This window comes from Petaurus breviceps, unplaced genomic scaffold, assembly GCF_028583685.1.
Source record: "Petaurus breviceps papuanus isolate PSGF00001 unplaced genomic scaffold, PetGlider_PUasm1.0 41, whole genome shotgun sequence".
In the NCBI taxonomy this organism is placed as follows: domain Eukaryota; kingdom Metazoa; phylum Chordata; class Mammalia; order Diprotodontia; family Petauridae; genus Petaurus; species Petaurus breviceps.
The window spans coordinates 69761-96393 of NW_027186320.1; the positions used below are offsets into that span (position 1 = coordinate 69761).

At 36.5% G+C, this 26633-nt stretch overlaps 1 pseudogene; it reads right to left on the reverse strand.

Annotated features, from left to right (window-relative positions):
- Positions 1-24002: 24002 nt before the first annotated feature.
- On the reverse strand, positions 24003-25450 carry LOC138171074 (UPF0488 protein C8orf33 homolog; annotated as a pseudogene).
- Positions 25451-26633: the final 1183 nt, after the last annotated feature.

A 26633-nucleotide genomic window follows, 5' to 3' on the forward strand; every position in this document is an offset into this window, starting at 1 on the left:
TAAAAAAAATTTAACATTTTTAAAAATTATGTTCCAGATTGCCTCCCTTTTTCCCTTCTCACCCAAGTCCACTGAGAAGACAAGCAATTCAATATAGTTTATAAATGAGTAGTTATGCAAAAAAATTCCATAGAAGTCATATTGTGAAAGATTAACTATATTTCCCTCCATTCTTTCCTGACCCCCATTTATTCTATATTCTCCTCTGACCCTGTCCCTTTTCAAGAATGTTTACTTCTGACTAACCCTTACCCAATCTGCCCTCCCTTCTATCACTCGCACCCTTTATCCCCTACCCCCTACTTTCCTATAGGGTAAGATACACAAATGAGTGTCTATGTTATTCCCTCCATAAGCTAAATTCAGTGTGAGTAATCTTGACTCATTATCTTTCTCCTCCCTGCTCTTCCCCTCCATTGTAACAGTTTTCTCTTGCTTCTTTTATGTGAGGTAATTTACTCCATTATATAGCTTCCTTTTCCTTTCTCCCAATAGACTCTGTTCTAAATGCTCAATTTTATTTTGTAAATATCATCACTTCATATTCAAATTACCCTATGTCCTTTATCTATCTATCTATCTATCTATCTATCTATCTATCTATCTATCTATCCACACACAAATACGTATATATGTACGTGAATATGGATATAGATATATTCCATTCAATTCTCCTAATTCTGAGAAAAGTCTTATGAGCTACAATTATTGTCTTCCAATAAGAAATGGATTATAAACAGACCAACTTTAATATTTATTCTCTTACTTGTTTACCTTTTTTGCTTCTCTTGAGTCTTGTATTTGAAAGTGAAATTTTCTGTTCAGGTCTGTTGTTTTCATCAAGAATCCTTGAAAGTCCTCTATTTCATTGAATATCCTTATTTTCCCTTGCTGTCAGATTCAAACTCAGGTCCTCCTGATTCCAGTGTCGGTGCTCAATTCACTGCACCACCTAGACAACCCTCATGCCTTTCTTACATCATTCTCATTTCTCTTCCCAATTTTTCTTCCTCTTCTCTTACTTGATTTTCAAAATTCTTTTTGAGTTCCACCATGGCCTGCAACCAGTTTATATTTTTCTTGTTAGCTTTTGGTGCAGGAATTTTGAATTTGTTGGCTTCTTTTGATGTTTTGAACCTATTTGTCCTCCAACAAAAGATTCTATATTCTTATTGTGCTTCCTCTGTTTACTTATCTTGCCAGCCAATTACTTGCCTTTTGAGCTCTTTGCTGTGGTAGAACTCTGCTTCTAGAGTGGAGAGAGCTCTGTCGCAAATTCCTGGGGTTTTTGCAGCTGTTATCAGAGCTGCTGTCAGAGCTATGTTGAGGGTGCCCTCTTGACATCCACCACAAGCTTTGACACACTAGTGTTCCTTGCCCCAGGACCACCACCTACAAGTGTGACCCAGATTCAAGCTGATCAAAGCAAGAGCAATTACCCTCTGAGTGGTCATTTGGTCCCCTGTTATCTGCAGGCCAGGAGCTATGGAAGTGGCCACCACTGCGCTACTCTCAAGTTTGTCAACCCAGGGGCAGGGGCCAAACTTCACTCTTCTCTCCCAGTTCCAACAGAGTTCCCTACTGATCTTTTAAGTTCTCTTTGGTTTTCATGGGTTGACAAATCTGGAAACCATCTCAGCTTCTGTTGATTCACTCTCCTAAAGTCTGCTTTGGCTTGTCTCAGCCATGTGTCTGGGATGGAGTGGCTCATGCAAGACTGTGCTTAGCTCCCAGTTCAGTGCTTCCTGTTGGCCTGCCTTCTGCAGGACATTTGTTTCTCTCTGTGACTTTTTGGGTTCTCTAGCTGTAAAATTTGTTTAGAGTCATTTATTATGGGTATTGGAAGTGGTCGGAACAGCAGCTCAAGCAAGTTCCTGTTTTTTCTCTGCCCTCTTGGCTCTGCACCACATTCTATTTTTTAAGGCATTCTTCACCTCATTGATTTTGTGGACCTCTTTTATTATTTGAGTTAGACTATTTTAAGCTGTTATTTTATTCACTACTTTTTTGGATATTCTTTAGTAAGCTTTTGATGCCAGAATTTGTCTTTGTCGTCTTCTTCTGATTCTATGTTTTGATCTTCTTTGTCACCAAAGAAAAATTATATAGTCTGATTGACGTTCTTCTGTTGGCTCATTTTCCTAGACAATTACTTCATTCTTGAGCTTTTTGCCATGGTACATCTCTGCTTTCACAGTGGAGAGTACTGTGTTCCCAATTTCCGGGGTTTTGTGCAGCTTTTGTCAGAGTTAATTCCAGGCACTTGTCTCAGGCTGGCAAGGAGGGCTCCTTCTCCACAGCTGCCACAAATTCTGTCACACTGTCGCTCTTCCTCACCTCAGGACCACCACCCAAGACTGTGACCCAGATAACAGCAGGTCAAAGCAAGAGAATGCTATTTCAGTCTGTCAATTGCCCTTTGATTAGTTACTTGGTCCCCCCACCTTCTGGGTCTGAACCTCCTAAACAGTCACTGCTTTTGCTGCTACTTCTGTTGTTGTTGCTGTAGCAGAAGCCACCATCACCTCTGCCACCCTGGGGACAGGTAACTGACTGTGCTCTTGTTTTACCCAGATCCAAAAGGGTTTCTCTACTGACCTTTTACTTTCTCTTTGGTGTTTATGGTTTGAGAAGTCTGGAAACTGCCAGAGATTCCAGTGATTCAGTCTCCTGAAGTCTGCTCATGTTTGGTCTGTGCCAGAGGGGCCCACATGTTATTGTGCTCTGCTCCTAGTCCAATGCAATAAACCCTTCCTTTCAGCTTACCAGGCAGTGTTCACCTGGAGACATATTCCACTGTGTCATTTTGCGACTTCTGAAGCTCCAAATTTTGTTTAGTCATTTCTTTACAGTTATAGGAGGTGATTGGGTTCTGAGCTCAAGCAAGTTCCTCCTTTCACTCTGCCACCTTCTATTATCATTATTATAATTACAGAGAACAGGAAGAGGAAATACAATAATGTCCTTAAGTAGATGTGGAGTTTTTTAAATTAGCATGTGTCCCAAGCTGCTTTAATTGGTCACATATATAATTTGTAGAATGGTATCTAGTGGGATGATCTAGGAATCTGTTTAGTCTTTATTTTTTTTCCACAAATTTTATTTTAGACTCAAAAATGAGAACACAAATACAGAATAGAGAAAATAAACAAAACATATCATAAACTTAAATATAAAGTTAGGGGAAAAAAGCATGTAGTGTGCATCACAGAATATATTTTCATTTCAAGAAAGCCTATATTATTAATAATACTCCTTGTGTTGAGAAGTGTCCATCTTTGCCTCCTTCTGAGTATTCTTTTGTTCTCTGCTGTGTACTTTTTTACTTTCTTCTTTTTTTCCCCTCACCCTACCTTTCCTCAGAAGGCTACAATATAGTTTAGATATGTTTCTCTATAACTATATATACATATATAATACATACATAGAAATATATTTTCCTGAACCTCTACTTCTGTCCTTTGTATTTATGTATGATTTTTTCTGTTTCCTGTCACTTCTGCCTCCTCTACTTTACTTCTACCCACTACTTTGAACCTCCTATGACTTGCCTATCCCCCTCCAAAAATCCCTCCCCTCTCCTCCCATTCCCATAAATCTAAACACCCTTCTATACCACTCTTACTGATTCCCCACTCTCCTCTCTTGATTCCTCCTTTGATTCCTCCCTTGTCCTCTCCCACCTCCCTACATCCCTAACATTTTATTCTTCTGAATTTAGAAGACTTTTATACCCTTAAAAATACATATGCATTCTTCCCTTTTAAACCCATTTCCAATGAAAATAGGTTACCAGAACTACCAGCCTTCCTCCCCCTTCCAATTCCTCTGTATCAAATTCTCCCTTTTGCATCTCAAATAATTTCTCTTTTAAACTGTTCCTACATGTTTTTGCTTTTCAAATTCGTATCATAATCAGTTTTTCCCCAATCTTTCTTATAAACTACCCAATTACTGATAAGAATATATGAAATCCATTTTACATTTTACATATTTAAAAAATGAACAGTCTGTCCTTGTGGGTCACTTATGTTCAGTCCCTATTATATGCCTTATATTTCTCTTGGTTCTTATATGTTGAATCTTCTATTAAGTTCAGGGTATATTTTTCATAAAGTCTTGGAAGTCTGAGAGTTTATCAAATATCCATTTTTTTTTCATTCGGGATAATATTTAGCTTTGCATGGTATGATATATTTGGATGGAGCTCCAGTTCTTTTGCTCTCTCACATCTTGTGCTCCAAGACCTATGATCCTTTAATGTCTCTCCTGTTAGATCTTGTGTAGCTCTAATTGTGGCACCATATTTAAATTGCTTTATCCTTGATGGTTTTAATATTTTTTCCTTGAACTGGGGGTTTCAGAATTTGACTATAATATTCTTATGAGTTTGCCTCATAGAATCTCTTTCAACTGGTGATTGAGGAATTTTTTTCTGTTTCCACTTTCCTCCTTGTTCTAATGCTTCAGGACAATTTTCGTTTGATTATTTCTTGTATTGCTGTATCAAGATTTTTTTTTATTGTTACTTTTAGCCAGTTCAATTATTTTTAAAATTTCTCTTCTTGATCTAGTCTTCAAATCTGTGGTTTTTCTTATAAGATGTTTCACTTTCTCTACTATTTTTCATTATTCATATTTTGTTTAATCATTTCTTGATCTCTTATATAATTTCACTGGCTTCCCTTTGCCCAGTTCTAATTTTCAAAGGATCATTTTCTTCTTTAAGATTCTGAACCTCATTTTCTAATTGACTAAATTTCTTTTCATATCCTTCTTGTTTTTCTTGGATTATTCTTATTTTCTTTTTATTTTAGTTTTTCCTCAACCTCTATCATTTGATTTTTGAAGTCTTCCTTTGAATTCTTTTTGAGCAGGTGTCCATTTGACATTACTCTTTGGGGGTTTCTTTACTTCAATATCCTCCTCTGAGAATAAGCCCTTGTCATCTCTCTTCCCATAATCAGTTTCGATAGTTGGATTCTTTCTCTTTTTTTGCATGCATTTTTTTTTTCTGGTAACATCCTATTTATTTGTAGTCACCTCTAGTCATGGGGTATGGCAAATTGTGTCTCTTGTTTAGTCTTGGACTGCTTCAATTTTTTTGCAGTGACTTAAATAAAGACTTTCTTGCCCCACTTATGAAACTTTTAGATGACATGCATATAGAGAAGTTATATGACCTGGTCCATATCTGAGAAAATTTTCAATAGCTAAGTACATTGGGCTAAATATACCAAGATCAATTTTAATTGGAATAAAAGCAAACCATTATACTGAGCTTTAAGAAATAAAATTAATACAAAACAAGCGGAGTCTGAAGAGATAACAGGTCACCCAAATAAAATCCTGGGGTTTAGTGAATGGCAAAAACATGACAAGTCACCAAGCTAATAGTTCAGTCAGAAAAGGTAAAGCCATCTTAATCCTCATTCACTGATAAATAATGTCCAGAAAAAGTGAGATGAGTTTCACTATACTCTTTCCTGGTTAGTCTATATATAGAATATTGATTTCACTTTTAAGTGATACATTTTAAGAAAAAGCTAGAGAATATCCTGAGGATGGCAACTGTATTTAATAATCTTACATTTATTAATATGGCATCATGCCTAGTTGTTTTATCCTGGAGAAAATATTTCAGTTGTAGGGAGTAATTAAGGATTTGAAGGACTGTCATGCAAAAGAGAAATGAGATTAGTTTTGTTTGGCCCCATGAGGCAGAAGTAGGAGAGGGGGTGAAAAAATAGCTAAATTTTAGCTACAAAGTGTGACCTATCTATCAGACCTACCCAAAGATGGAATATGCTGCATTGGGAACGTCCACTCAATAGAGAACTTCAAAGATTTGAAGTACATAATCATTTCCTCTTTTGGTTCTGGGAAATATAAAATATTAACATGTAGTCTCAACAAACATCCTGGCCTCACTATAAGCTGGAGTATCATTATTTTTTAGGACTAGAAAAAAGATGCTTTTTTATTAGATAAGTATTACACCTACGAAGATTGTTAAGAACCTCAGTTAAGAGGGATGACTACTTGGTTTATGCAAGTGAGCTGCTATGCACAGGTGGGTGGGAATTATTAAGATTTACTGGGAGTCATAATTTACATAAGTACAAGTTGAACCATAATGAAATATATCTTTGAAATATTAAATTATGAACATTTTATACAGATGTAAAGTTTCCTGTATCTGAATGTTTTTTGCTTCCTGAAGAGCTTTATGGTTTATGGCTGTTTTTCCCCTACCAACCTCCCTAAAATAGTGATCCCATCGGATATCCCCTCCTCCAATCTGCTCTCTGCCATATCTTCTTCCATACTCCCTGTGACTTTCCAGGAGGGCACAGAGGAACTCTCTGCTCCAGTGCCTGTATATCTTATTTCCAAGTTACATGTAAAATAATATTAATAATAGTATATATATATATATATATCACATTTGATTTTAAAACTTTGAATTCCAGATTTATTCCCTTCCTCCCTTGACACCCATCCTTACTGGGAAGATAAGCAATTCAATATAGGTTGTACATGTGTAGCTATGCAAAACATTTCCATAGTGGATATATTGAAAAAGACTGACTATATTTCCCTCCTTTCTATCCCATTCCCCACTTGTTCTGTTCTCTACTTTGACCCTGTTCCTTTTCAAAAGTAGGTCCTTCCAAATTTCTCCCCCCCCCCCAGCCTGCTCTCCCTTCTATCATCCCTTTTCATGCAATTTCATGCCCTTCCCCCATGCTCTACTGTACGGTGAGACACCCTATTTAGTGTGTATGTCATTCACTCCCTAAGCAAAATTAAATTAGAATAAGGTTGACTCACTGTAGCAGCAAGCACCCCAAGCGTCCTCAGGGTTTGCAGCTACCACAGGTTCTTGGATCTGCTTTGTTAAAGGAAAGCAACTCAAAATGGGTTAACAAGCTTACTTTAATCAGTCAGACATATATCGTTTACCTTGTTAAGGAGAAAAGGTCAGCACCCTGAACCTCAAAGTATACAGGCAGAATTATCAAGACAGAAACATCAAGTAGACAGATTTCTAAACTGTCCAACCATTACATCCATACCCAGTCAACATCTGGGTTTCCACATTCTGGGTTTTTCAAAGCCGGGGGACTCTCAACAACGGCTTCCCAGAATTCAGATCAAATCACAGAACACTTTTCAAGGTGAGTCCCAAAACAAAGCTACACATCAGGGCTTATATAGCCTTCTCCTGGCTCAGAGAATGTAACAACCTTATTGACTCACTGGCCAATCAAGAAGTATCTACTGAAAAACAAGCCTCCCACCCCAAGCTTCAGGTGCACATTAGCCTAGGGGCAGGGAAGATCTTCAAAATTTACATTCTTATTACACTCACTCCCATATACCTTCCTATTCTTGCCTTCCATTGTAAGCATTTTCCCTTACCTCTTCTTTATGATATAGTTTACCCCATTCTGTCTGTCCCCATCTCCTCTCATTATCTTCTTCTCTCACCTGTTAATTTCACCTTTTAAGTATCATCCCTTCCTATTAAATTGTTTCTGTGCCCTCTATCTATTTATACGTGTACACATATTCACATAAGTATCCATATGCCTGAATACTCTCACATATATGTATATATGTATGTATATATGCAAATTTCTATTCCCTTCAAACTATTGTCATACTGAGAAAAGTTTCCTAAGTTACAATTATCATTTTTGTATGAAGGGATATAAATAGTTCAACTTTGATAAGTTCCTTATTATTTCTTTTCCCTGTTTACCTTCTCATGCTTCCCTTGCTTCTTGTATCTGAATGTCAAATTTCTATTCAACTCTGGCTTTTTCATCAAGAATGCTTGAAAGTCCTCTATTCGACTGAGTGACTTATTTTCTCTTGAAAAATGATACTCAGTTGCTGGGTAGGTGATTTTTGGATTTAATCCCAGCTCCTTTTACCTCCAGAATGTCATATTCCAGGTCCTTTGATCCCTCAGTGTAGAAGCTGAGAGATCCTGTGTTATCCTGATTGTGTTTCCACAATATTGAAATTGTTGCTTCCTGGCTCTTGTAATATTTTCTTCTTGATCTGGGAGCTCTGGAACCTGGCTATAATATTCCTAGGAATTTTCTTTTTGGGATCTTTTTCAGGAGGTGATTGGTGGACTCTTTCAACCACTATTTTATCCTCTGGTTCAAAAACATAGGGGCAATTTTCCTTGAAAATTTCTTGAAGAATGATTTCTAGGTTCTTTTTTTGATCATGGTTTTCAGGTAGTCAAATAATTTTTAAATTACCTCTCCTGGATCTATTTTCCAGGTCAGAGGTTTTCCCAATAAGATATTTCACATTGCCTTCTATTTTTTTTTCCATTTGTTTGGATCTGTTTAATAGTATCTTGATTTCTCATAAAGACACTTGCTTTCATTTGCTCCAATCTAATTCTGAAGGAATGATTCTCTTCAGTGAGTTTTTGAGATTCTTTTTCCATCTGGCAAATTCAACTTTTTAGGCCTTCTTGTCCTCACTGCCTTTTTGAGCTTCTTTTGTCATTTGAGTTAGTCTATTTTTTAAGGTGTTATTTTCTTCAGTCAGGTTGTTGACTCTCATTTCATAATTTTCTTGCATGGTTCTCATTTCTCTTCCCAATTTTTCCTCCACTTCTCTTATTTGATATTCAAAATCCTTTTTAACCTCCTCTGTGGCCTGTAACCAGCTTGGAAGATTTTGGTGCAGGAGTTCTGACTTTGCTGTCTTCCTCCTTTTCCATGCTTTGATCTTTTTTTTTTACCCAAAATAGGAGTGTAAAGTTGAATTGCTCTCCTTAGTTTGCTTCCTTTGCCTGCTCATATCACCACTCAATTACTTGACTTTTTGGGCTTTTGCCACAGTAGGACTCTGCTACCAGATAGGAGAGCTTTATCCCAAATAGGGTGTTCTCAACTGCTGAAGTTATTACTTGCCTGCCCTCTCTGCATCCTCTACATGGTATGGCAAGCTGGTCACATACCCCAGGACCTCCACCCTATACTGCAATCCAGATCCAAGCAGATCAAAGAGAGAGTGATTACCCCTCAGACTTGTTGCTTGCTCTCCCTACAATCTTCAGGCCAGGAGCTGAAGCTGCCATGTGGCAATGGCTGCACTGCCACAGAGCTTCAGTGGGTTCTCCCTCCTGGGGATAAAGGCTGAACCATACTCCCAAACTACTGAATCCAAAAGTCCACACTGCACTGACCTCTCACTTTGTCGTGACATCTATGGGTTGATAATTCTGGAAACTGAGACAGCTGCTGGTGATCTGAAGTCCCTCCAGCCAGCATTTGGTCAGGCCCATGCTGGGACTAAAACCTTGGAATTGTGTGGGGCTGGGCTTGGCTCCCAGAGCACTGTGCTGGCCACTTACTGCCAGCCTGCTGGGCTGTCCTCAGCAGGAGGTTAGCTTCTCTGTCTCAGTTTGTTGGTTCTGTAGCTCTAAAGTTTGTTCAGAGTCACCATTTACATGAATTGGGGCAGGTGGAAGCTGGAGCCACGTGGAAGTCCTGTGTCGATACCACCATCTTGATTCGACCCATATTTTATTTGTAAATATACCTAAAAGGAAAAATAGGCTATACATTTTTAAAAAATCAATATCATGTTGAATAGATGACATTTATGGTCTAGTTTATATTTAAGCATTCTTTTTTTTTAATTTGAAGATAGCAGAGTGAATTAAACATGACAATCCTGCATTATACTGTTTACAGGAAGCACTTTTGAAAAAGAGAGATACACACAGAGTAAGGATTTACTCTTGGAATAGAAAATATTATGTTTTAGTTGAAGAAAAAAACAAGGGTAGCAATGCTGATCTCAGACAAAGATGAAACAAAAACACATCTACTTTAAAAAGCTAAGGAAAGAAACTACATACTGCTAAAAGTTATCATACATGATGAATTAATATCAATTCTAAATATATATGCACCAATTGGTATGTTAGCAAAATTCTTAGAAGAGAAGTTAAGGGATTTACAGGAAGAAATAGACATCAAAACTATAGTAGTGGGGGGCACACAACCTCCCCCTCTCACAAGTAGATATATCTTATCACAATATAAACAAGAAAGAAGTTAAGAGAGTGAATAATAATTTAGAAAAATTAGATATGATAGAGGAATTTTAATGGAACCAGAAAGGAATATACCATTTTTTCAATGGTACATGACACTTACACAAAATCTGACCATGTGTTAAGCCATAAAAACCTTACAATCCAATGCAGAAAGTTAGAGATATTTAATGCATTCTTTAACAGATCATGATACAATTAAAATTATGTGTAATAAAGGGCCATGGAAAGAGACTAAAACCTCACTGGAAAGTAAACAATTTAATCCTAAATAATGAGTGAGGTAAACAACAAATCATGGAAAAAAATCCATATTTTCATCAAAGAGAATGACAATAATGAGACAGCATACCAAACATGCCAACATACAAAAATGTGTATGAATATTGTGGCTCTGTTAAGCTTTGTCTTCCCAGAAACAGAAAAGGTGAAGGGCTTAAGGTACACTGGTCATCAGGAGCTTCAATATGGAATGAGAGCTGGATGTGGAGCTGAACTTGGAGCTGGACAAGGAGCTGGAAGAGGAGCTGAGAGCTGCCTACCTATGGATCCAGGTGATGACTAGGTGAATTCAGGAAAGACCTGGGAGCATGGAAGTGGAACCATGAAATTGAGGAGTCAGCCTCAAGCCAAGATGAAAGAACCTTTCCTTGAGTACTTAGTGTTGACTGACAAGATCATGATTTACTGTGACCTCATGGTGGGAGAATGTTGTACTTTGTACTCCTTAAGGAAAATTGAGTTAAGGATGACTGGAAGCTAGTCTTCAATCAAGATGAAAGAAGACTTTCTGACTGATGAGATTAAGATAATGTGACCTATCGGTGGGAGATCTTTGTATTTGGAATCTGAAATAATATGTTTAAAAAAAATCCACATGACAGGGGCAGCTAGGTGGTGCATTGAATAGAGCAACAGCCCTGGAGTCAGGAGGACCTGAGTTCAAATCTGGCCTCAACCACTTAACACAAAAACTAGCCATGTGATCTGGGGAAAGTCACTTAACTCCAGTTGCCCTCAGAAAAGCAAAAAAAAAAGCAAAAAAAAAATAAAATCTATGTGCCTACTTTAGTGATAAGTTGTTATGTAATATCAATGTGAATGCTATACCCTGGTTTATGTGAATGTTTTGTTTTAGTGTATTGCTGAATAGATAGTTCACTATACTATGTGATCAGAATCTTAGAGCTATTCACAGCAGCAGTCCTCTGGAGAGTTGCTTGTGTTTTGCTTTACAACTACACAAACAAATGCACATGCATATACACTTTCTACATGTGACTTAGTAAATGATCACTCCAAGTTGCTGAATCTAAAAAGGTTTGGCCAACCTGATCTTCTCCAAAGTTTTCTAAGTTAGTTTTAGCATAGCATACTTACTGTCCATCATTAAATTTTTATTTAAGGGCATTCATGTTTTATAAGGACTATCAGAGAATCAAACATTTTATAGGACTATGGATGTGTTTATTTATGAGACAAATCATGAGCATTTGTAATGCCATGCAATGTTTTATATTCATGATCAAATATGAAACTAGTTGCCTTACCTTTACTCCATTCCTCCATTCTATTTAGAGAATAGTGATAATTTTAGAGCTAAGCATCTATTTCATTGAAAACTGAAAATTGGATGTCTTACATTTCGACCTTGATAGGGAAATCAACTTATTTGGTAAGCTTAACTTTTAACAAGTTCAGGGAAAATCTAGAACTATCTATAAAAGAGTGTACATTATATTCTAGGAAAGGTTTTCTTTACAGTCATCTTGCAATATTCCTTTTATTGCCCTTTTCATCCATTGATACCTCTATCATTCAGAAATTATATTTGTTCACAGAATTACAGAATTTGAGAGTTGGAAAGGATTTCAGTCACTCAGCTAGTCCAAACCCTAAGCTAAACGAATCCTCACTCTACCATAATGAACAAATAGTCATTTGTTCTCTTTTTGAAGACCTTCAAGGAGGTAAAAGTTTTGGCTTTTATAACCAAATGTATTCCTCAACCTCAGTGTGCATTTGACACAATAGATTTCCTGGCCCCAGTCTATTTTCATTTAAATCCTGTCTCTATTTACAAAATGTGAAGTCCTGTGCTCCTCCAGATGAATTTTAGGCATAAATGAGAATATTGAGGAATTCACTTGGGAGATCAAGAGGAGAATTTTCCAAGTATTCCTGAAATCAAACCATGTAAGTTATCCCCAAAACTACAGTTAAAAATTAAATTTGTTTTGTTGGGTATCTCATAGTCATTTCAGAAGCCATAGGGGATAACAAAGAGGTCAAGAAGCTCTTGTAAAAACATACTTTATTTTTTAGACTAGAATGGATCTTGTTGGTGAAAAAAGAGTACAATCACATTTCACAGGCAGGGCTCAAAGGCAATTGAAGAACTGAAACAAGGTGCTAACTACTTCTTTGTTTGCCATTACAATAGTCGCAAGTGAAAGTCATATATATGCCACTGTTTAGTTATTTTTTTCTAACATGATCAATTTAAAAATTGAATTCTATAGTATTGGTATAACAGCATTTTGACAATTTTTTTGTCATTTATTTGCCAAATTATTTGATGTCATTCAATCTTCAATGAGCCAATCTGCATTTTTTCACAACAAATTACATGAATGATTTAACTACAGAGTTGCTTCCTATTAGTCTGTGTATGTGAACTATTTGTGTGCTATCTCTGCCACCTCATATAATAATATTCTGAATTATTAGCAATTTCTCTTTGAAATTCACCATCATTATTTAATTAAGGCACAGAAAACTGGTTACATTTTTACCTGTGCCAATACAAATAATGGCACGAAATTAAATGGACAATTAAACTATTCTCCAGATAATTCAGTGGCAAAAGTAACTGTCTGAAATAGAGAATTTAGTCATTTAGAAGAATTCATATTGGGAGGAGTTAGATAATTTCTTGACTTTTTCATGTTGGTATAGAGTCATCTATTTTAGACAAAATCTCCCTTATTATAAAGGCAGAAAGGGGAAGGGTAGAAAAAGATTATTTTGTAATGCAAAAAAGAAACAACATGCATTATCATTGATCCAGACAATCTATGGCCTTGGTTTTTTAGGACCATGTCACAGTGCTAGGGATCTTTTAGGTTAAAAAGTGAGTTCTCCCAATTTAAGTAGATTACAAATTTGATTTCCTATGCTCCATGCCGATTGCATCTAGAATATTCTATTCAGTTCTTCATATCACACTTTAAAAATAATTATAATCTCAAAGCTTTATTAGGATTTACAGGCTATATAATTTATTTCAATGACAGTTATTTGACAAGAAAGCTAGGGAACACAAAGATTTTGCCACCATGGGGGCTTTTTCTTTGTACATTTTTATTATCTTCTGAGCCAAAAGGAGCAGGAGTTAAAGAATTAGAAAACACAGGAACATTTTACCAGTTGTTGGGTGAGTAACATCTACAACATTATTAAATGTGGACTGGTCCTGAGAAGACAAAATTATGTGGCATATGGAATGATGATCATAATCTACAATGAGGTTACCCAAAGAGAATCAATAACAAAGACCAGGAAATTTAATTTAAATGATAAACTTGAGCTTAATAGAACTTTTTTAAGTAGAAGAATTGTTGTTTTTTTCCTGATGAGAGATTGGTAACTAGGACAAAGAAAGTCTTATTGGAAATGAGAAGTCATAACCAAGTCTCTGCAAATAATAAGATAGAGCATTCTCTAGAATTATTGCTATCATTATTCTCTTTCTAAGGAGAGTTTTGGTTGGTTCCAAAACTGAGGCAAGAATGTATATTTTTCTAAGGAGGCAGAAATAAGTGAAGAAATTTATAGAACATGAATGATAAGAGTACAATATGATAAAGGTCAAAGACTTCAGCTTAAGTCAGAAATTGTAAGCAGAGAGAATTTCCATAGCCATGTGTCCAGCTGGGCCATGCCTGAAAGTATCTGGTGAAGATATCCTTCCAGTGGAGGTTAACTGGTGGAGACAACACATTTTAGCAGTGCCTGAACTGACAAAACCTATGAACTGAGGAGAGAACATGTTAAGCAGCAGCAAGTTTATGACATCATTAGAAGAGAGTTCTTTGCATTATTAGAGGTGTGAATTGCCACTCAACATATTTACACACATATCCTGACCTCAAATATCCCCCTAAGCATGAACTTGAACAAGAATTCCTTAGACATGTCTATCGTTTCTTTTGATGTTATTTAGACAGAAGAATTGTGTGTCCCAGACTTAAGAGAAAACTATTGCATTGGTACTTGTCTTGCTATGGTATATTGGCAAATACCTTTCATTAGAATTAATTATGTCTTTCATTATCTGTTAAAAGCAAACAGTTCAATCAAATTTGATGAGTAGTGGTATTAAAGTAGATATGAACCCGTATAATATTGGAAGTTGGGATAACATTCTATGGGGGGGGATATTAGAGTATTCCCTGAAACATACTTTTTAAATTTTAACTTAATTTTTCTTTCTTTAGAAGGTAACAAAGTTCTTGGTGCTTTCAAAGTTCACTGTTCTTTTTCATATGCCCCTTGAAAGAGTCAGGAAGAGGAATTGTCATACACTTACTTTACAATGTCATTAAAATGAGAATAAATCAGCCAATTAATATCAATCAGAAGTACATATAAATGAGATGATGTGGCAATGTAAAAGTTTGGGGATTGGCTGATGCAAGGGTGTTCTGGTAAATGTTTGAACTACTCTCTTTCACAGAATGTACATGACACAACCTTAAGTTTCATGCACATTATTAAAATTTTCTCCATTTCATAATTTATTCTAGACAGTAAGCAAAAAAAAAATCAACCAAGTTCTGCTCGTAGTTATTGTTGACTTATTTCCAAGGTATAAATTCTCACATTGAAAATATAACAATCTGGGGCGGCCAGGTGGTGCAGTGAGTAACAGTGCCGGCCCCGGCATTGGGAGTCCTGGGATAAGTTCCAGCCTCAGATACTTGGCACCCACACAAAATAACTCGCTGTGTAACATTGAGCAAGTTACTTAACTCCAATTGTTTAAAAGAAAAGAAAAGAAAATATAACAATCTGAGACAAAGTCAAGATGGCCAAGAACTTATCTGAGCTCCCTCCCAAACCTCTCCAAATAAGTTTACATAATGACTCTAAAAAATTCTAGAGCAGCAGTACCTACAGGAAGAGGGAGCAAAATAAATTTTCTAGCTGAAGACAATTTAAAAGGTCAGCAGGAAAGGTCTATTGTACCAAGGTGAGAGAAGAGGACAACCCAGAGCAATGTACTCCACTGAAGAACAGGTCCCAACAAACTGGGAGTAGGCCTTTAGGGAACATAATAACTGACAACAGGGGTGTTTTCCAGAACCTTTCAGCTCAAGGATGGTAAGGGGATTGGACAATGGGTCAGAAGGAGATTTAAAGCAGTCCCTTTGCTGGCACCAGGATTGCATTAACTGTACTTCAATCTGGATAATAGTTCTAGGTCTTAGAACCACTGTGAGAAAGACCACTACTACCAAGCAGAACTTGAGGTGGTAGGGGAACAGGGACCATTTTCAATATTTTAAAGAGAAGAATTCCTTAAAAAGTAGAATTGGCAAGTTTAAAAGGAAGTACATAAACTCTTGGAAGGAAATAATCAAAATTTAAAATTGGCAAGTGAAAGCTAATAACTTTAAGACACATCAAGTAACAATCAAACAAGATGAAAAGAATGAAAAAAGAGGAAATATTATTTATTTATTTCCAGGAAAGATCATTTAAGAAATATTAGAATATCTTAAATTCATGAGCAAGGAAAGAACCTATTGATTAAGTTTCAAGAAATTAGAAAGGAAAACTACCCTGAGATTCTAGAACCAGAATGTCAAATAGAATTTTAAAGAACTCACTGATCATTTCCTGAAATAAATCCCAAAATGTAAACTGCCAGGAATATTATAGCCAAATATCAGAGTCCCCAAGTAAAGTAGAAAATATTACAAGCATCCAGAAAGAAAGACTTAAAGTATGAGGAGTCACAGTCAGAATACACAAGATTTAGCAGTTACTGCATTAAAGAGTCTGAAGTCATGGTATATGATATTCCTGAGGGCAAAAGAACAAGGATTACAATGAGGAATCACCTACACAGAAAAACAGAGGATAATACTTCAGGGCAGAAAAAATGAACATTCCATTAAATAGAGGACTTTGAAGGATTCCTGGCGAAAATCACATCTGAACAGAAAAATTGGCTTTCAAACAAAAGATGCAAAAGAATCATAAAAGGGTAAGTGGGAAAGATAAATCATAAGGGATTTGAAAAGGATACACTGTTTATGTTCCTGCATGGGAAAATGATGTTTATAGCTCATAAGAACTATATTATTACTAGGGCAGTTAGAAGGAGTGTACAGAGGACGCAGAGGTGTCAGTTGAATGTGACGGTATGCTTAATTTAAAAAAAAAGGAAAATTAAAATATGAGAAAGAATAATTCCCTGGGAAAGGGGAAAGAGAGAAATGGAATGGGATAAATTATTTGACATAAAAGAGGCCTGAAAGAGATTTTACAGTGGAGCGGGAGATGGGTGAAACAGGGAGGGGAGCACATGAACCTCACTCTCATTGCAATTGGCTGAAAGAGGCAATGATATACACACTAAGTTGTTTGTAGAAGTCTATCTTACCACACAGTATAGTAGAAAGAGAAGGGGGCAGGGGATGGATAGGATGAAGTTCAGTTTGGAGGAGTGAAAGTCAGAAGGAAAAGACCTTTGAGAATGGACAGGGTAAATGAAGAGAGAAAAAGAAAGAGAGAGAGAGAGAGGGAGGGGGAGAGAGAGAGAGAGAGAGAGAGAGAGAGAGAGAGAGAGAGAGAGAGAGAGAGAGAGAGAGAGAGAGAGAGAGAGAGAGAGAGAGAAAAGCAGTAGAAAAATAAAATGGAAAGAAACACATAATTGGAAATCATTACTGTGAAAGAAAAAATTTCAGTGAGTTTCTCTAATAGACTTTATTTCTCAAATTTATAGAAATAAAATGCATTCCTCAATCTATAAATGGTCAAAGGATATGAAAAGGTATTTTTCAGGCAAAGTAATGAAAGCTTTCTACAGTTAAATAAAAATGCCTTAATTCAGCATTAATGAAAGAAATTCAAATTAAAATAATTCTGATTTACTACTTCACAACTGTGAGATTGACTATATGACAGAAAAGGGAAATGACAATTCTTGAAAGTGATATGGGAAAATTAAAGCATAAATATACTTTTGGTGAAGTTGTATAGTGATCCAAACTTTCTGGAGAGCAATCTGTGCTATGGCCAAAGGGCTATAAAATCATGCATAAATTTTGGCCCTAGGTATGTATCCATTTTTTTTTTTACTTCTTTTGGGAGGGGAGAAGGCAGGGCAATTGGGGTTAAGTGACTTTCCCAAGGTCACATGGCTAGTAAGTGTTAAGTATCTGAGACTGGATTTGAACTCAGTTCCTCCTGATGTCAGGGCTAGTACTCTACTTTATGTGCCACCTATCCACCTCCAATAGATTTTTTTGAAGGAAAAGGACTAATTTTTACAAAAATATTTATAGTATCTCTTTTATTGGTGATAAAAAATTTGCAAATTGAGGGCATGTCTATCAATTGGGAAATGCCTGTATAAGTTGTTGTTGTTTTTTTATGGTTGTGATGGAATATTATTGTGATTTTTAAATGATGAGCAAGGTAGTCTCAGAAAAAAAATAAATAGAAAGACTTACATGAAATGATATAAAGTGAAATCAACAAAAGCAGGAGGACATTGTACACAGTTACTGTGATACTGTATGATGATCTACTATGAATAACTCAGATATTCTCAGTGATACAATGATCCAAGATAATTTTATGGGACTTACGATGAAAGGTGCTGTCCATCTCCAGAAAAAGAACTGGTAGAGTCTGAATGCATATCAAAGATACCTTTTCTTTACTTTCTGCATTTTTCTTTTTTTTATCTGCATTTTCTTTCACAGAACGATTTACATGGGAATGTATTTTGCATAACTGTACATGTATAACCTATGGAAAATTGTTTGCCTTCCCAATGATTGGAGTAAGAGAAAGGGAGAGAATTTAGAACTCAAAATCTTGGAAAGAGAGGAATGTTTAAAATTGTTTTTACATATAATAGGGAAAAACAAAATACCAAAATAAGAAAAATTTAACAATCTCTCTTAAGAGCTGATTTAATATGATCTGACTTCAACACCTACTGGTCTGAGGAAATTTGGTCATGTTTTAGTGGTCCTTAAAAAAGTACCAACCTGGTTAGATTGGATTTGTTTGAAATATTAAGAGAATGAATGATTTTCTCCACAAAACCTCTACTCTGTAAGTACTTGTGATAGAGTATCACTGATGCTGAGGCAGTAGTGGTACACATTTGTTTGTTTTATCTAAGTTCTCACTGTAGTATTTTAGTGAATACTCCCTTCCTAAAAGATACAAGTTTCAGGCTTACTAAAATATTTCTCAAATGATATTATTGGTAAAAATTATGAATCAGGATTCAAGTCAAAGATATTACAAAATCACCCTACCCCAAATCAATTGGAAGTACTACTAGTATCTTGACAGGGAAATGTATTCTTGTTATAGGACATTGAAATGAGACTAGGAGAATTATCTTTGTAACTTTTACGGGCTATACCTTGTGCCAGCATCCTAATTTGGACCTTTAATGCCAACACTTTCCAAGTACAAATTTAACATTGAGAAGAAATCATGGAGCAGAAAGTCATTGAACATCTAACATAAGATTTATGTTGCCCTAATACAGCAAGGATATGGCAACAAGGTTACTTAATATCTCTGGACACAGCATCCTCATTTCCATATGAATATGAATCTAGTCAGTAGATCAGGATAAGGTTACTCATCTAATCTTCAAAAACCCAACAAATGTAAGAGACCTAGATTTCATGAGACTATGACATTTTATGCCCTTATATGATTAGGAAATTGTGTCAAGAAAGATAGAGTCCAAAGACTCCAAAGGGTCTCAAGCATGTTGGTTTAGGATAGGGAGAGAACTGGAAATGAGAGATGATAGGGAATTAATCTGTTTGGGAAACTTGGGTCCATCTTGTCCTAGGAACAAATTTGTCTTCTTTTAGGTAAAACTTTCCTATTTTATGTTGAGTAAGAGAAAAGAAGTTGAATCAGATAACCACTGATCTGATAACAATTCATTTCTCACCTGACTGTTCTACCTTGGAAATTCTCTGGGTGACTTTACAACTCTGCCTCCACATTGAGTACTTCCTCTTCACACACATGTTTTAACTATGCATGTCCCATTAGACTCTAAACTCCTTAAAGTCTGGGCCATCTTTTTTTTTTCATATTTGTATCCCTAGAATTTAGCACAGTGACACAGAGTAGGTAATTAATTCACTTTGAATAATTTAATAACTTTACAAACACTTTGGTTTTCTAGTTGCTTAGTTTTGTCAACTACTTTATCTATCTCTAATGAAATTCTACTTTAAATCCTCATTCCCTATTCTCCATCTCCCATTTCAGCAACACAAAACTTCACTCCCTACTTTCTGTTTACCTCATTAAAAGTGTCATTCACCTTGCTGCTGAGATACAAATATTTCCTCTCTTCAAATGAGAAAATATTTGTAAAGATCTTAGCAGATTGTCAGGAAATTCTCCCTTTCACTTTACCTTTCAACCAATTTTGGAACCATAATTAAGTCAATTTACAATTTTTCTATAATAGGATGTGTCACTCTATTCCACTATGGCTCTTCTCTACTCATTGCCACTATAACATTCTAAGCCAAATCACCCCTCCCTGGTTACTACTTCTCTACTAATGTTATGTTGTTCCTGCCCACTGGAACACATATTTCTTGAGGAAAAGGACTGATTGGCTTTCATATTTGCATCATTTGGACTTAGCACAGGACTTGGCACTTTTTGAGAATTTAAATTAATTTTAGTAAATTACTACTATTACTAAATTAATAGGAATAATAATTCTTATTACATTCATTTATATTAATAATTATAAAGAAAATATTGGCAAATATTAAATGATATGTAATTCTTAAAAATGAATTTTCATTTATTTATCTACTTATTCAGAGGAGTGACTGTATCTCCGACCTTCACCCTCATCATCAGCTGAACTGAATTTTTCCTAATTGGAATATTTCTTGCTACAAAGAGCAGGGAAGTTTGCTTAAAGCATGAATAGTGGACATGGGACTTTACCAGGACATAAAAAAAGAGTTGTTTTAATGGATGATTTTGATTGGGCATAGCAGAGACTAATTCATGTATGACAAATGGCAAAAGCAAAGATGTAGATGAAGGAAAAGCTTAGACAAAAGCAAAGGATGAAAAAGAGTAGAAAAGGGTCGAGTAGAATATGAGAATAGGTGCAAGAAATCATAGGAAGGAGAGCTTGAAGGATCCTTAGATATAATTTATTCTCAACTCCATATTGGATAGATAAAAAAAGTAATGTCCAGAAAACAGTCATCATTTTTTTGGCAGAGTGATTAAATATGAAAACACTAGTTTTTTGACAAACTGAATAGAAGAGTAAGAAGGATTATTATAAACCCACTTCCCTCACCTGCACATGTATTGCAATAACAACCTACTTATAACACAAATGTGATTAGCAATTGTGAACTTGAAAGGAAAACAAAATAGTGTTATCTTTCTAGCCTCAAAAAGCAAGTTTAGCCTATAGGCAAGTAACCAGGAAGGGATGAGTAAACTAGTGTAGATAATGGCTTCAGTGCTCAGAGCTATAAACTAGGACTACTAGAGATTCAAAAAACTTTGACTGAGTGTCCCACCAGACATAATAGTAAAACAATCTCTCAGAATGTTCTTCATTGTAGACTGAGTTCTCAGTAAGGCCTGTAATAACAAGGTGGAATGTACCTTGGTGGAATGGAGTACAGACTCAACATATCAGTGAATTGGACACTATAATAAAAACAAAACAAAAGCAAAGCAAAAATTTAAAAAAAACTTTTAAAACCTACCAGTAAATCTTAAACATTGAAACAGAAATCTGAAAAATAAAAGAAAATGTTGAAATTAAAAATAAAATAGCAAGCAGAAAAAACATTAATTAGATTAATTAAAAAACATTAATTAGATAAATCATTAACTAATTCAATTTCAAAAAAAGAATAAATTAAAATTACATATCAGAAATTTAAAAAGAGAAATTGAAAACAAATGAAGAATATATATTATGATTAGAAAGTATCTTTCCCAAACTTTATACCATTGAAACAAACAATTGAAATGAAATGGATGAAAATTTACCAAAAAAATATGATGCAGATTAGCAGAAAACAAATTAGGAACTAAAACAAAACAATCATAAAGAAAAATGTCTTGAGATAATTACAAGTGAATTTTAAGCTTACAAGTCAATAAAATCAAGCATTAAATGAAAAAAATCTAAGATTATATTAACTTTGCAAAATTAGAAAAAGAGGAGATCCTAGATAATTCCATCCATGATACAAATATGTTTTTGAAACTCAAATCAGCGAGAGTCTAACAGAAAGAAACAATCAAACATCCCTAATGAACACTGATGACTTAAATAAATATTAGCAAAGAGGTTAGTTTACCATGCCACAAAAATACACAATATACTGAGGTTGCATTTATGCCAGAAATTCAGAGACAATAATAATTATATATAATTTGTGTTATGTAAGATATTATTACAATTATAAACATTATATTATAACTATAGTTGAGAAACTAAATAAAAACTCTAAAATAAGTACATAAATAGACAAAGAAAAGTGACTGAGAAAATACAACACACATTCCTTTTAAAAAGCAAACAACATATGGAAAATGAAGTCTTCCTTAACATGATACATAATATATTTCTAAAATCAAAGTCATCATTATACTAAATAAGGACAGGTAGAATCCTTTCCAGTAAGATCAAGGGTACAGCAAAGATGTCCATTGTCATCACTCCTGATTGATATAGTTCTAGAAATGTTAGCTATAAAAATAAAGCAAGAAATTGAGAAAATATGATATAGAGGAAACACTTTTTAAAGTTTTATATATGGTGAGATGTATATAGGAAATTCTGGAGAATAAGTTAAACAGATAATAGCAATATTGAAACAATATAGTAATCTCATCAAAATGATTGTGTACTGAGTTGAAAACAGGTTAGGTCAGTAGAACAGATTAAGTACACAACACAGAGAAGAAGAGAAAACTAGTAAACACTTGTCTAGTAACACAGAAACCCTAGCTGCTAGAATAAAGATTCATTATTTGACTAAATCTTGTACAAAAAACAGACAGCAGTCTAGCAGGATTGAATTTTGCTGCAATTCTTCCCAGCACATGCCAAGATAAGTCCAAAATGGGTACATATCCTGGATGCAAAAGGTAACAAAACAAAATTAGGGGAAAATAAATAAATTAACCTTTAGATCTATTGATAGGGAAAGATTACATAATTAAATTAATAAAAAAATTAAAAGATTTTCTACAAAAAGAAATTATTAAAAGTGGCTAAAATTCCTTTAATTATTTCCACTAATTAATAGTCTTCTTCCATGACATATGAGAAATATACTTAATTTTTTTTTGTTTGTGTTGCATGACTATGTTTATTTGTCACAAAGTTTTGTTTTTCTTTCTTCTTTGGGGAAGGAGAAGGCAAGATGAAAGGAATAAAAAAAAATAAATGTTTCATAATTTTTGCTTTTGGGAGGGCAATTGGGTTAAGTGACTTGCCCAAGGTCACACAGCTAGTTTTTTTGTGTTAAGTGTCTGAGGCTGGATTTGAACTCCGGTCCTCCTGGCTCCAGGGCCGGTGCTCTATTCAGTGCGCCACCTAGCCGCCCTGCTTCTGGCTATCTTATGATCCTAAAGGTATTCCCACTTAAAAGAAAAATCTTCCGTACTAGTTACATTCTTTGGAACCCATATATTAAAGCTTCCTTTTAAAGGCATCTTCCAAGTAGTTCAGTTTTCCCCTCCAAAAGGTTATTGCTTGGGAGGAGAGAAAAATCAAAGTGGGCAAGGATGAAAATCCATATTTCATCTAGCTCTTGTCGTCCCCAAGATCACTGCATATGGTGAGGGCAAAAACAAAAAACCTTCAGAGAAGGCAAAGAAGGGAGCAGGTAATTCCTCTAAGAAGCAATGGTGGATTAATAACTGGTAGCAAAGAGGTATTACATCACCACACAACCCAGTTCCCGTGACAAGCCAAATGAACACATTGGCCAGGCTGCACTTGCTTTTCACTTCCACATCTTAGAAACCCTCAGCTCCCAAGATTCAGCTCAAACTCAACTTCCTGCACAAAGCCTTTATGGATGCTGCCAGTTGCTAGGGCTCTTGCCCCCTCCCTAAATTGCCTCATATTTACTTTGTAGGTATTCACATATGGACATGTTACTTCCACAAAAACAATGAAGCTCTTCAAGGAAAGAAGCCACATTTTTGTCTCTGGGTTCAAAGAGCTTAGCACAGCTCCAGCAACACAGCAGACAGTTCATCAATGCTTGCTGACTAGCTGACCTAAATGGAGCAAGGGTGTCAAATTTAAACCCTTTATGTCCTTTGGAAAAAGCAGCTCAATGAGGAAACACATAAGCACAAGACTCCCATGGGATAAATCTTGCTCCAATTCCTGACCCAAGGAGAAAAGCATGAGATTTTCCTTTGGGGGAAGGTGTGAGGGCATTTAGATAGAGAAGTAAGGATTGTACAATCCTTTACAGATACACCATGACTTATGTCCCCCCAAGCCATGCTGTCCCTGCCCAGACCAGTTTCTAACCCCATCCAGTAAGTACCCTTCTGTGGCCCATCCTGTAGTCCCAGAGAGACACTCAGATGAGAAAGTTGAGGGAGGATTTTACTGAATGAAGACCTCTCTCCTACTAAGAAAAAGAGGCACCAAGTAGCTAAGAGGTAAAAGTCAAATCAGTCTTTTTCAAGCAGCTTTAGCTGTCTCCATCTTCCCTCTCCAACCAAGGCACAGTACAGACTAACCTTGTCTGTCTTCAAGGAATTCAAGCTATGGTATATACATATCTATTCCACAAGGGTCCTGATGACCCCACATGTCAGGCAGAGCTTCAGTGACAATAACCACACACCTGAAAAGCAGGAGGTTTGAATCATCCTGATCACGTATCTGCCTACCAGGTAACTTTCCCAAACCTAATTATCCACCCAGCACCTAGAATGGGTTGGGAATGGTAATGGCAGCTTTTCTGGCAGAAATCAGGGAGATCCCTGGTGGGTAAGGGCTAAAAAAAGTTAAACCTAAATTCTTCTTCTGGAGAAGACAGAGAAGTCATCCCGCCACCTGGACGATGCCTGCAGATCCTGCTACTCTTCCTTCGGACAGCCTCTTCAACAGGCAGTATCCGGGCTGACTGAGCTGCTGCTCCCATGGCCTTCAGTGCTGCTTTCCGGTCTTCCTCCATGAGGGTCCGGTAGTCCCCAAACAGTGCCCGCATCACTTGCCGTTTCTTGGGCAGCTCGGCTCGATTACTGCGCAGTGTCTTCACGGCCCTGGCAGCCTGTTCGGCTGGTAGAGGAGATGCGGGCGTCGTGATCCTCCTGGGCTACGAACACCACTGCCCTTCCCCTCGGCCCTCCCCCTCCTCCCTCCTACCCTGCTTTGGCGTGGATTTCTGAGTCCTCAGGCCCAGCTCCAGCTGTTCCACACACCAGTCCAGCTCCCTCTGGAGCCGAAGCTGCTCATCCTGATCCTGCACATCAGGAAAAAAGGAGTTTCTTATCCGCAGTCTTTCTTATTTCAGGCACTCAACAAGCACTCATCAAGTCCTTGCTAGATGCTGTACACTGCGCTAAGTGCTGGAGATACAAAGAGTAGCCAAAAATACGGCTCCTGCCCGCAAGAAGCTTCCATTCGAACAGGAGCAGGCCCGCTGTGCGGCGGGTCAGGCAGGCAGGAACCTTCCCAACGCTTGTACCTCGGCCTCTACCCCAGCCTGGAGCTGTACTCGGTTGGAAACTGAGGCCCTGGAGGGGACCCAAGCCGGCCGCCCCGCCCACCCCAGGCCGCCCGCTCACCGGCACCCCGGCCACCTCCTCGGCGCCTCGGCCCTGGCCTGGCCCGCTCCGGGGGGGCGGCGGCTGCTTCTTTCCCTTCTTTTTGGCCCCGCGGCCTCCGCCTACAGGCTCCGGCCTCTTCTGGCCCGTCGGCCGCGGTGCCTGAAGGAGAAGGGGAGGAATCTTCGGTCACTGGGAGATGCGAGACCTAGGAAGCTTCCCGCCCAAGCCCGTGCGGCCCGGCCCAGCTCTCACCTCCATGCACTGCCCCTTAAAATTTGTTTTAAGCTATTTTAAGAAATATTTAAAGGATATGAAAAGGATGCTCACAAGGAAAGAGATCTAATCTATTGAAAGACATTTTTTAAATGTCCTAATTTATAAATTATTAAAGAAATTCAAATTTCCCAATTTTGACTCTGAAGTTTCACCATATACTTATCAGAAAGGCAATGTTGAGAAAACATGAAAATTTTGGAGGGTCTGGTTAAAAGCATGCATATTGATGTACTGTTAAAGCTGTGAATTGATACAAACACATATGAAAGCAATTTGGGATTATGAATTAAACTGTGCATGCAGTTTAATTAACCCAGCAATATCTCTATGAGGTTAATGTTCCAAAAAATAAAATAATGAGGAAAGAGTAAAAGGACCCAAATGTATGAAAAGCCATTTATAATAACTCTTTTAATATTGTCAAGTAAGGGTAAACTAAGAGGAGGCCTTTCATTTATGTTACAGAAGAACTAAATATAATATAAAAACTTAATGGAACAAGATCATTTTAAATAAAATAAAGAAAAATTTTAAGAGAAATATGGGATACATTATTTGAATTAATGTTGTTTTCATTCATCCTTCATGTTTGAATTTGACCAATGTCATCACAGGGAGATGTCTTGACTTGCACATGAATTCAATGTAAGTGAAGCAGAGTTGTTCAAAGTCATCAGTTTCACTCTTTCTTCCAGAGCCATCAAAGTCCAGGGACAAGACAAAAATAAGGAGGACCGTAAGTGGCCCAAGGTACAATGGATAACCTTGGTGGCTTTAATCTCTTACCAAACTCTCATCATAAGTCGTCAAATCATTGAGGTAGACATCCCTCTAACACTGGCCCATCAGTTACACTCAAACATGGTTTAGCCTATCTGCCAAGAGGATTTAACTGAATTAATTAATTAAAGTAACCTACAGTAGCATCAATATTGTAAAAAATAATAATTATTATGAATGACTTAGAAACACTCATCAGCAAAATGATCAATTATAATTACAGAGGCCCAATACTGAGGAAATTTACCCTCTTCTCTAAAGGAGGGTAGAGAAATGGAGTGAGAAATAATTTTGAAAATTGTCAGTAAAAGAATTTTTTCATATTTCTATTTGTTTATATTGACCATTTTCTAACCCTAAAAGGGCTTGCCATTTGTTCCAATGG